Below are 10,044 nucleotides of genomic sequence, written 5' to 3' on the forward strand. Positions count from 1 at the left end.
TAGCAGAAAGGAGACAGGTCAGTAACCTCCATCCATAGCAGAAAGGAGACAGGTCAGTAACCTCCATCCATAGCAGAAAGGAGACAGGTCAGTAACCTCCATCCATAGCAGAAAGGAGACAGGTCAGTAACCTCCATCCATAGCAGAAAGGAGACAGGTCAGTAACCTCCATCCATAGCAGGAAGGAGACAGGTCAGTAACCTCCATCCATAGCAGAAAGGAGACAGGTCAGTAACCTCCATCCATAGCAGAAAGGAGACAGGTCAGTAACCTCCATCCATAGCAGAAAGGAGACAGGTCAGTAACCTCCATCCATAGCAGAAAGGAGACAGGTCAGTAACCTCCATCCATAGCAGAAAGGAGACAGGTCAGTAACCTCCATCCATAGCAGAAAGGAGACAGGTCAGTAACCTCCATCCATAGCAGAAAGGAGACAGGTCAGTAACCTCCATCCATAGCAGAAAGGAGACAGGTCAGTAACCTCCATCCATAGCAGAAAGGAGACAGGTCAGTAACCTCCATCCATAGCAGAAAGGAGACAGGTCAGTAACCTCCATCCATAGCAGAAAGGAGACAGGTCAGTAACCTCCATCCATAGCAGAAAGGAGACAGGTCAGTAACCTCCATCCATAGCAGAAAGGAGACAGGTCAGTAACCTCCATCCATAGCAGAAAGGAGACAGGTCAGTAACCTCCATCCATAGCAGAAAGGAGACAGGTCAGTAACCTCCATCCATAGCAGAAAGGAGACAGGTCAGTAACCTCCATCCATAGCAGAAAGGAGACAGGTCAGTAACCTCCATCCATAGCAGAAAGGAGACAGGTCAGTAACCTCCATCCATAGCAGAAAGGAGACAGGTCAGTAACCTCCATCCATAGCAGAAAGGAGACAGGTCAGTAACCTCCATCCATAGCAGGAAGGAGACAGGTCAGTAACCTCCATCCATAGCAGAAAGGAGACAGGTCAGTACCCTCCATCCATAGCAGAAAGGAGACAGGTCAGTAACCTCCATCCATAGCAGAAAGGAGACAGGTCAGTAACCTCCATCCATAGCAGAAAGGAGACAGGTCAGTAACCTCCATCCATAGCAGAAAGGAGACAGGTCAGTAACCTCCATCCATAGCAGAAAGGAGACAGGTCAGTAACCTCCATCCATAGCAGAAAGGAGACAGGTCAGTAACCTCCATCCATAGCAGAAAGGAGACAGGTCAGTAACCTCCATCCATAGCAGAAAGGAGACAGGTCAGTAACCTCCATCCATAGCAGAAAGGAGACAGGTCAGTAACCTCCATCCATAGCAGGAAGGAGACAGGTCAGTAACCTCCATCCATAGCAGAAAGGAGACAGGTCAGTAACCTCCATCCATAGCAGAAAGGAGACAGGTCAGTAACCTCCAGGAGACAGGTTCCTCCATGTCAGAAAGGAGACAGGTTGGTTCCTGTGTCTGTCTACCAGTCTCTAGATTGGAGACAGTGTCTGTCTCCAGTCTCTAGATTGGTTCCTGTGTCTGTCTACCATCCTAGGTTGGTTCCTGTGTCTGTCTACCAGTCCTCCTAGCAGAAAGAGTTGGTCAGTCCCTGTCTGTCTAGTAACCTCCTCTAGGTTGGTTCCAGTGTCTGTAACCTACCAGTCCTCTAGGTTGGTTCCTGTGTCTGTCTCCATCCTAGGTTGGTTCCTGTGTCTGTCTACCAGTCTCTAGGTTGGAGACAGGTCTGTCTACCAGTCTCTAGGTTGGTTCCTGTGTCTGTCTCCATCTCTAGGTTGGTTCCTGTGTCTGTCTACCAGTCTCTAGCAGTTGGTTCCTGTGTCTGTCTAGCCAGTCTCTAGGTTGGTTCCTGTGTCTGTCTACCAGTCTCTAGGTTGGTTCCTGTGTCTGTCTACCAGTCTCTAGGTTGGTTCCTGTGTCTGTCTACCAGTCTCTAGGTTGGAGACTGTGTCTGTCTACCAGTCTCTAGGTTGGTTCCTGTGTCTGTCTACCAGTCTCTAGGTTGGTTCCTGTGTCTGTCTACCAGTCTCTGGGTTGGTTCCTGTGTCTGTCTACCAGTCTCTAGGTTGGTTCCTGTGTCTTTACCAGTCTCTAGGTTGGTTCCTGTGTCTGTCTACCAGTCTCTAGGTTGGTTCCTGTGTCTGTCTACCAGTCTCTAGGTTGGTTCCTGTGTCTGTCTACCAGTCTCTAGGTTGGTTCCTGTGTCTGTCTACCAGTCTCTAGGTTGGTTCCTGTGTCTGTCTACCAGTCTCTAGGTTGGTTCCTGTGTCTGTCTACCAGTCTCTAGGTTGGTTCCTGTGTCTGTCTACCAGTCTCTAGGTTGGTTCCTGTGTCTGTCTACCAGTCTCTAGGTTGGTTCCTGTGTCTGTCTACCAGTCTCTAGGTTGGTTCCTGTGTCTGTCTACCAGTCTCTAGGTTGGTTCCTGTGTCTGTCTACCAGTCTCTAGGTTGGTTCCTGTGTCTGTCTACCAGTCTCTAGGTTGGTTCCTGTGTCTCCACCAGTCTCTAGGTTGGTTCCTGTGTCTGTCTACCAGTCTCTAGGTTGGTTCCTGTGTCTCCACCAGTCTCTAGGTTGGTTCCTGTGTCTGTCTACCAGTCTCTAGGTTGGTTCCTGTGTCTGTCTACCAGTCTCTAGGTTGGTTCCTGTGTCTGTTCTGACCAGTCTCTAGGTCCTGGTTCCTGTGTCTGTCTACCAGTCTCTAGGTTGGTTCCTGTGTCTGTCTACCACTAGGTCAGGAGTCACCTCTAGGTTGGTTCCTGTGTCTGAAAGGAGTCTCAGTAACCTGGTTATGTGTCATGTTACTGAACAGTAACTGTTATGTCCTCATGTGTACTGAAAGGAGTCAACTGTTGGTTCCTGTGTTACTGTAACTGTTACCTCCATCTAGGTTGGTTCCTGTTATGTCCTCATGTTCTGAAGGAGTAACTGTTAGTCTCATGTTACTCAGTTGGTTATGTCCTCATGTTACTGAAAGGAGACTGTTATGTCCTCAGTTTGAACAGTAACCTCTGTCCAGTTACTAGGAGTTCCTGTTATGTCATGTTACTGACCAGACATCTGTTATGTCCTCATGTTACTGAACAGGAGTCTGTTATGTCCCAGACTAGGTTGGTTCCTGTTACTGAACAGTCTGTTATGTCCCATGTTCCAGTAACTGTTATGTCCTCATGTTCTGAACAGGAGTCAACTCCATGTCTCATGTTACTGAACAGGAGTTCAACTGTTATGTCCTCATGTTACTGAACAGTCTCAAGGTTATGTCCTCATGTTCTGAACTCAACCATGTCCTCATGTTTGAACAGGAGTTCCTGTTATGTCATGTTACTGAACAGTCAACTGTTATGTCCTCATGTTCCTGAACAGTCTGTTATGTCCTCAGTTACTGAACAGGATGACTGTTATGTCCTCATGTTACTGAACAGTAACTGTTATGTCCTCATGTTACTGAACAGTAACTGTTAGACAGTAACTGTTATGTCCTGTATTACTGAACAGTAACTGTTATGTCCTCATATTACTGAACAGGAGTTCCTGTTATGTCCTCATGTTACTGAACAGGAGTTACTGGTTCCTGTTATGTCCTCATGTTACTGAACAGTAACTGTTATGTCCTCATGTTACTGAACAGGACTGAACATCACCTGTTATGTCCTCATATTACTGAACAGTAACTGTTATGTCCTCATGTTACTGAACAGGAGACATCAACTGTTATGTCCTCATGTTACTGAACAGTAACTGTTATGTCCTCATGTTACTGAACAGGAGACAACTGTTATGTCCTCATGTTACTGAACAGTAACTGTTATGTCCTCATGTTACTGAACAGTAACTGTTATGTCCTCATATTACTGAACAGACATCACTGTTATGTCCTCATATTACTGAACAGTAACTGTTATGTCCTCATGTTACTGAACAGGAGACATCAACTGTTATGTCCTCATATTACTGAACAGTAACTGTTATGTCCTCATGTTACTGAACAGTAACTGTTATGTCCTCATATTACTGACTGTTATGTCCTCATGTACTGAACATCAACTGTTATGTCCTCATATTACTGAACAGTAACTGTTATGTCCTCATGTTACTGAACAGGAGTAACTGTTATGTCCTCATGTTACTGAACAGTAACTGTTATGTCCTCATGTTACTGAACAGTAACTGTTATGTCCTCATGTTACTGAACAGTAACTGTTATGTCCTCATGTTACTGAACAGTAACTGTTATGTCCTCATGTTACTGAACAGTAACTGTTATGTCCTCATGTTACTGAACAGTAACTGTTATGTCCTCATGTTACTGAACAGGAGACATCAACTGTTATGTCCTCATGTCACTGAACAGTAACTGTTATGTCCTCATGTTACTGAACAGTAACTGTTATGTCCTCATATTACTGAACAGTAACTGTTATGTCCTCATGTTACTGAACAGGAGACATCAACTGTTATGTCCTCATGTTACTGAACAGGAGACATCAACTGTTATGTCCTCATGTTACTGAACAGGAGACATCAACTGTTATGTCCTCATGTTACTGAACAGTAACTGTTATGTCCTCATATTACTGAACAGTAACTGTTATGTCCTCATGTTACTGAACAGGAGACATCAACTGTTATGTCCTCATGTTACTGAACAGTAACTGTTATGTCCTCATATTACTGAACAGTAACTGTTATGTCCTCATGTTACTGAACAGGAGACATCAACTGTTATGTCCTCATGTTACTGAACAGTAACTGTTATGTCCTCATGTTACTGAACAGGAGACTCAACTGTTATGTCCTCATGTTACTGAACAGTAACTGTTATGTCCTCATGTTACTGAACAGTAACTGTTATGTCCTCATGTTACTGAACAGTAACTGTTATGTCCTCATGTTACTGAACAGGAGTAACTGTTATGTCCTCATATTACTGAACAGTAACTGTTATGTCCTCATGTTACTGAACAGTAACTGTTATGTCCTCATGTTACTGAACAGGAACAGTCAACTGTTATGTCCTCATATTACTGAACAGTAACTGTTATGTCCTCATGTTACTGAACAGTAACTGTTATGTCCTCATGTTACTGAACAGTAACTGTTATGTCCTCATGTTACTGAACAGTAACTGTTATGTCCTCATGTTACTGAACAGTAACTGTTATGTCCTCATATTACTGAACAGGAGACATCACCTGTTATGTCCTCATGTCACTGAACAGTAACTGTTATGTCCTCATGTTACTGAACAGTAACTGTTATGTCCTCATGTTACTGAACAGTAACTGTTATGTCCTCATGTTACTGAACAGTAACTGTTATGTCCTCATGTTACTGAACAGTAACTGTTATGTCCTCATGTTACTGAACAGTAACTGTTATGTCCTCATGTTACTGAACAGTAACTGTTATGTCCTCATGTTACTGAACAGTAACTGTTATGTCCTCATGTTACTGAACAGTAACTGTTATGTCCTCATGTTACTGAACAGGAGACATCAACTGTTATGTCCTCATGTTACTGAACAGTAACTGTTATGTCCTCATGTTACTGACATCAACTGTTATGTCCTCATGTTACTGAACAGTAACTGTTATGTCCTCATGTTACTGAACAGTAACTGTTATGTCCTCATATTACTGAACAGTAACTGTTATGTCCTCATATTACTGAACAGTAACTGTTATGTCCTCATGTTACTGAACAGGAGACATCAACTGTTATGTCCTCATGTTACTGAACAGTAACTGTTATGTCCTCATGTTACTGAACAGGAGACATCAACTGTTATGTCCTCATGTTACTGAACAGTAACTGTTATGTCCTCATGTTACTGAACAGGAGTCAACTGTTATGTCCTCATGTTACTGAACAGGAGACATCAACTGTTATGTCCTCATGTTACTGAACAGGAACAGTAACTGTTATGTCCTCATGTTACTGAACAGTAACTGTTATGTCCTCATGTTACTGAACAGGAGTAACTGTTATGTCCTCATGTTACTGAACAGGAGTCAACTGTTATGTCCTCATGTTACTGAACAGTAACTGTTATGTCCTCATGTTACTGAACAGCTTATGTCCTCATGTTACTGAACAGGAGACATCAACTGTTATGTCCTCATGTTACTGAACAGTAACTGTTATGTCCTCATGTTACTGAACAGGAGACATCAACTGTTATGTCCTCATGTTACTGAACAGTAACTGTTATGTCCTCATGTTACTGAACAGTGTTACTGTTATGTCCTCATGTTACTGAACAGGAGACATCAACTGTTATGTCCTCATGTTACTGAACAGTAACTGTTATGTCTACCAGTTCTGAACTGTCTAGACAGTCTCTAGGTTGGTTCCTGTGTCTGTCTCATGTTACTGAACAGGGTTCCTGTTCTGTCTACCATCTACTAATTGGTTCCTGTGTCTGTCTACAGTCTCAGTAACTGTTATGTCCTCATGGTTCCTTACTGAACAGGTTGGTAACTGTTATGTCCTCATGGTTACTGAACAGTTTCTAGATTGGTTCCTGTTCTGTCTACCAGTTAAGTCTGTTATGTCCTCATGTTACTGAACAGGTTGGTCAACTGTGTCTGTCCTCATATTACTGAACAGTAACTGTTATGTCCTCATGTTACTGAACAGTAACTGTTATGTCCTCATATTACTGAACAGTAACTGTTATGTCCTCATATTACTGAACAGGAGACATCACCTGTTATGTCCTCATATTACTGAACAGTAACTGTTATGTCCTCATGTTACTGAACAGTAACTGTTATGTCCTCATGTTACTGAACAGTAACTGTTATGTCCTCATATTACTGAACAGTAACTGTTATGTCCTCATGTTACTGAACAGGAGACATCACCTGTTATGTCCTCATATTACTGAACAGTAACTGTTATGTCCTCATGTTACTGAACAGTAACTGTTATGTCCTCATATTACTGAACAGTAACTGTTATGTCCTCATGTTACTGAACAGTAACTGTTATGTCCTCATATTACTGAACAGTAACTGTTATGTCCTCATATTACTGAACAGTAACTGTTATGTCCTCATATTACTGAACAGTAACTGTTATGTCCTCATGTTACTGAACAGTAACTGTTATGTCCTCATGTTACTGAACAGGAGACATCACCTGTTATGTCCTCATATTACTGAACAGTAACTGTTATGTCCTCATGTTACTGAACAGGAGACATCAACTGTTATGTCCTCATATTACAGAACAGTAACTGTTATGTCCTCATGTTACTGAACAGTAACTGTTATGTCCTCATATTACTGAACAGGAGACATCAACTGTTATGTCCTCATATTACTGAACAGTAACTGTTATGTCCTCATGTTACTGAACAGGAGACATCAACTGTTATGTCCTCATGTTACTGAACAGTAACTGTTATGTCCTCATATTACTGAACAGGAGACATCAACTGTTATGTCCTCATGTTACTGAACAGGAGACATCAACTGTTATGTCCTCATATTACTGAACAGTAACTGTTATGTCCTCATGTTACTGAACAGTACCTGTTATGTCCTCATGTTACTGAACAGTAACTGTTATGTCCTCATGTTACTGAACAGTAACTGTTATGTCCTCATGTCACTGAACAGGAGACATCAACTGTTATGTCCTCATGTTACTGAACAGTAACTGTTATGTCCTCATATTACTGAACAGTAACTGTTATGTCCTCATATTACTGAACAGTAACTGTTATGTCCTCATGTCACTGAACAGGAGACATCAACTGTTATGTCCTCATGTTACTGAACAGTAACTGTTATGTCCTCATGTTACTGAACAGGAGACATCAACTGTTATGTCCTCATATTACTGAACAGTAACTGTTATGTCCTCATGTTACTGAACAGGAGACATCAACTGTTATGTCCTCATGTTACTGAACAGTAACTGTTATGTCCTCATGTTACTGAACAGTAACTGTTATGTCCTCATGTTACTGAACAGTAACTGTTATGTCCTCATATTACTGAACAGTAACTGTTATGTCCTCATGTTACTGAACAGGAGACATCACCTGTTATGTCCTCATATTACTGAACAGTAACTGTTATGTCCTCATGTTACTGAACAGGAGACATCACCTGTTATGTCCTCATATTACTGAACAGTAACTGTTATGTCCTCATGTTACTGAACAGGAGACATCAACTGTTATGTCCTCATGTTACTGAACAGGAGACATCAACTGTTATGTCCTCATATTACTGAACAGGAGACATCACCTGTTATGTCCTCATATTACTGAACAGTAACTGTTATGTCCTCATGTTACTGAACAGGAGACATCACCTGTTATGTCCTCATATTACTGAACAGTAACTGTTATGTCCTCATATTACTGAACAGTAACTGTTATGTCCTCATGTTACTGAACAGGAGACATCAACTGTTATGTCCTCATATTACTGAACAGTAACTGTTATGTCCTCATATTACTGAACAGGAGACATCAACTGTTATGTCCTCATGTTACTGAACAGTAACTGTTATGTCCTCATGTTACTGAACAGTAACTGTTATGTCCTCATTACTGAACAGTAACTGTTATGTCCTCATATTACTGAACAGTAACTGTTATGTCCTCATATTACTGAACAGTAACTGTTATGTCCTCATGTTACTGAACAGTAACTGTTATGTCCTCATATTACTGAACAGTAACTGTTATGTCCTCGTGTTACTGAACAGTAACTGTTATGTCCTCATATTACTGAACAGTAACTGTTATGTCCTCATGTTACTGAACAGTAACTGTTATGTCCTCATATTACTGAACAGTAACTGTTATGTCCTCGTGTTACTGAACAGTAACTGTTATGTCCTCATGTTACTGAACAGGAGACATCACCTGTTATGTCCTCATATTACTGAACAGTAACTGTTATGTCCTCATGTTACTGAACAGGAGACATCAACTGTTATGTCCTCATATTACTGAACAGTAACTGTTATGTCCTCATGTTACTGAACAGGGGACATCAACTGTTATGTCCTCATGTTACTGAACAGGAGACATCAACTGTTATGTCCTCATATTACTGAACAGGAGACATCACCTGTTATGTCCTCATATTACTGAACAGTAACTGTTATGTCCTCATGTTACTGAACAGTAACTGTTATGTCCTCATGTTACTGAACAGCAACTGTTATGTCCTCATATTACTGAACAGTAACTGTTATGTCCTCATATTACTGAACAGTAACTGTTATGTCCTCATATTACTGAACAGGAGACATCAACTGTTATGTCCTCATATTACTGAACAGTAACTGTTATGTCCTCATATTACTGAACAGGAGACATCAACTGTTATGTCCTCATGTTACTGAACAGTAACTGTTATGTCCTCATGTTACTGAACAGTAACTGTTATGTCCTCATTACTGAACAGTAACTGTTATGTCCTCGTATTACTGAACAGTAACTGTTATGTCCTCATGTTACTGAACAGTAACTGTTATGTCCTCATGTTACTGAACAGTAACTGTTATGTCCTCATGTCACTGAACAGGAGACATCACCTGTTATGTCCTCATATTACTGAACAGTAACTGTTATGTCCTCATATTACTGAACAGTAACTGTTATGTCCTCATGTTACTGAACAGTAACTGTTATGTCCTCGTGTTACTGAACAGTAACTGTTATGTCCTCATATTACTGAACAGTAACTGTTATGTCCTCATGTTACTGAACAGGAGACATCAACTGTTATGTCCTCATGTTACTGAACAGGAGACATCAACTGTTGTGTCCTCATGTTACTGAACAGGAGACATCAACTGTTATGTCCTCATGTTACTGAACAGGAGACATCACCTGTTATGTCCTCATGTCACTGAACAGTAACTGTTATGTCCTCATGTCACTGAACAGTAACTGTTATGTCCTCATATTACTGAACAGTAACTGTTATGTCCTCATGTTACTGAACAGTAACTGTTATGTCCTCATGTTACTGAACAGGAGACATCACCTGTTATGTCCTCATATTACTGAACAGTAACTGTTAT

The sequence above is a fragment of the Oncorhynchus keta genome, unplaced genomic scaffold (assembly GCF_023373465.1).
Source record: "Oncorhynchus keta strain PuntledgeMale-10-30-2019 unplaced genomic scaffold, Oket_V2 Un_scaffold_28172_pilon_pilon, whole genome shotgun sequence".
NCBI classification, from domain to species: Eukaryota; Metazoa; Chordata; class Actinopteri; order Salmoniformes; family Salmonidae; genus Oncorhynchus; species Oncorhynchus keta.